Below are 2,876 nucleotides of genomic sequence, written 5' to 3' on the forward strand. Positions count from 1 at the left end.
GTCCTGAGTGCTGGGATTTCTTGAACCTGGGACACGTGTGTTGCAGAGTTAAAAAAGAAATGACTTCCATATCATAGGAGCCAGTAGTAGCCCCAGTAACAGCCAGACTCAGGCAGCTACTGCTTCAGCTGAATGCCAGTAATTTCTTTTAAAAGTCCACGTAACCACAGAAACAAACTCTGTTATTAAGGAAACCTTGAGATGACTGATCTTGCTGGTAGTCATAAACGGGCTACGTGGTTTGGATATCAACACACAAGTGGCTGGAGGGAGCGAGCACAGGGGAAAGCCACTGAGGAGATGCAGTGAATTCCCAGACAAAATCCAGCCACTGAGTCAGCAACTGTTTCCGAATTGCCAAGGAAAGAAACAAAGCCGTGTGACCAGTGGACTCTGTCTTTTTTTTCTTTTTTCTTTTTTCCTTTTTTTTTTCCCAAGCTTTAGTAGAAAAAAATTGCCCATTTCCTAAAGTATTTTGCAATGTGGAAATAACCTGAGCTGCCTGGAAGGGCTGATCCTGCCTTTTGTTGTATTTCTCATCACCACTCTCCTAAAATTGACATACCCCAGCATATGCACATTGAGCAGTTCTGGTGTTTTCCTCCCGGCTCCAACTTATTTACAACTGCAGTGTGGCCAAAGGCCTCATTTTGCAACACTGGGGAGTCTGGCAGCAAGCACCAAAATCCACACAGGTCCCCGGGGCGCTCTGCTGCACGCCTTGTTCTGCAACCTCTGGTCTGACAGATGTGCTGGTTTGCTAGGACAAGGGGAATGGGCAAGTGAAAACGTACATTCTGACATTGTGTAGGTGTTTTTTTCTGCAATGTATGGCTTTGGCATTGCAGGAAAATGAAAAGTTTTTATTTCAGCTGTTCCAGGTAGGCTCCCTACTGGACAACGCTTCGCGTGTCCCAGGACTGATCTTCACCAGAGCTGTGAACGTTCAATGAGGAGAATTTATGTTTATACCGAAGCCTCAGATTCAGTGACTGGAGATACAATGCACAAAACCACAGAGAAATGTTCAAAAGAAGTTAGTTATAGCAGTTTCATACCAGATAAACTTATTAAAAAAGAAAAAAAAAAAAAAATGGCATTTGCTGTTTAGTTCTAGCATCTATGTAAGTGTCTATTTTAACTATTGTCCCAGATTACTCAGCTTTATACTTAGTTTTGCAAGTAGTCTATGTCAGGCCGAGTTAAGACAGAGTAAGACCAATTCAGATGACTATGGAAATGAAGAATGCATACTGATAAATGCCAGAATGACTGTGCTTCAGTAATCCCCGCCAGAGCAATCATGGATGTTAATACTATTTCTGGATTGCGCTATTTTCTTTGAGCCGTTGAAATGGAAACCATTTGATCTAGAATTGTTGCACTGAAAAAAAAAAAAAAAAAAGCTTTTGTGGGCGAGGATCTACATATTTGTAAAGAAGTGATTGTGGCATATACACAGCAATCTGAAATACTTCTGACTGCGCAGTGCATCCGCAATTGGTCGTGTAACAAAAGCACGCGACAATGCTGTTATCATTGTTTCTATTGTCTTTCACTTCCCACCGATGTCTTTTTGTCAGCTTGATACATTTTTGGTTCTTTTCAGCTCTTGCTTTGTTTGCTTTGCTTCTGGAGCAAAACTCACCTAATGATGCCTTTTCTTAGGCTACACAGGTTTTGTTAGGCTGCACTGTCTAGCAAAACCGGATCAGTCACTCGGCACACAAACCCGGAGCGAGATCGGGGTCTGCTGTTTTAGCGAGACTTATTGTGAGGAAGGGAGCTACGTGATGCAGCTGTGTCGGACAACATCATCTATGCTGTCTGAAGGTCACTACTGATTATTCCAAATGGTCCCTTCGTATCTTAGGATTGGACTCTTCAGCGACTGGTTCATTTTTATTTTTTTTTTCTAATTAAATGAAAAAACTCAATGTAAATCCAAAGAACCTCTTGCCTGAGAAGCAAAGAGCCAACTATCATTTTCAAGAGCTGAGAGAGCAGAAGCAACCAACTAGGTAGTCAGTATCCCAGTATGGCCCTAATGAGACCCACCTGTGCTAACGAAGCAGGTGCTGTGGGGCCGGGGCTGCCAGGGCACAGCTGTGCCTTGTTGGGAGCCCTGGGCAGGGCCTGCCTCAAAGCCTTTTAAACCCTCACTGGAGGCTCCTGAGAGCTATGGGGGGAACTTTTGTGGTTCTCTGTGTCTACTGAGAGGCTGCTGGGCTCTCTACCTGCTTTTTTGTGGTTCTGGCTTAGAACTGCAGCTGGGTTCTCCTTTCTTTTGGGGGGGGGTCATCATGGTACTCTCATCTGGTTTCTACTTCTTGGTTTGGGGGCGGTTGGCTCAGGATTGCTGCTTTATTTCTTGAGGCAAAACACAACTCTAAGGTTGTGGGTGCTGCAGTTCCTCCTACTCCTCTTGATGGAGAGGCGATCAGGATGAGGCTGTGCCCTCAAGCCCAGCACTGGTGCTGCTTAGGTAAGAAGTGTTGCAAGATGCTGTTCTTGTGGGTTCCTGTTCAGGTTGATTGTTTGGTTTTAAACTTGAGGGTTGTTTGTTTGTTTGTTTTGTCTAAGCTCCTGTTTTGTTTTTCTTTATCTGTCGCAGTGTGAGAACTGCAGTGGCACCTTTTACAGCAAGGATCAATGGAAGCCCTTGAGCAGCTTTGCCGCCAGGGAAACTACGGAGGCTGTGAGTGCCGGGGGCTCAGGGACGACACGCACCGGGGCTTCCGGGTATCCCGCGCCTCCATTAGAAGGCTGCCGGGCTCCCACCCGGCTTTTCCGGGGCCGATGCGGGACAACTGTCGGGTTCCCCCTGCTGTTCAGCTTCAGCATGGCGCTGCTGTTCAGCTCCCACTACGGTTTTT

At 45.8% G+C, this 2,876-nt stretch overlaps 1 long non-coding RNA gene across 2 annotated transcripts in view; it reads left to right on the top strand.

The window, feature by feature from the left end:
- Positions 1-792: 792 nt before the first annotated feature.
- Positions 793-2,876, top strand: part of LOC122180395 — a 4,565-nt gene continuing 2,481 nt past the window's right edge. The window contains exons 1-3 of one of the 2 annotated variants that reach the window (XR_006179045.1): positions 793-807; positions 2,377-2,485; positions 2,615-2,698. This is a non-coding gene — a long non-coding RNA (uncharacterized LOC122180395). Of the gene's footprint in view, positions 808-2,156; positions 2,486-2,614; positions 2,699-2,876 lie in introns of those variants that run through there. The other variant, XR_006179044.1, reaches the window with a different exon arrangement.

Source organism: Lagopus leucura, unplaced genomic scaffold (assembly GCF_019238085.1).
Source record: "Lagopus leucura isolate 7727_CA_CO unplaced genomic scaffold, USGS_WTPT01 Super-Scaffold_100004, whole genome shotgun sequence".
NCBI classification, from domain to species: Eukaryota; Metazoa; Chordata; class Aves; order Galliformes; family Phasianidae; genus Lagopus; species Lagopus leucura.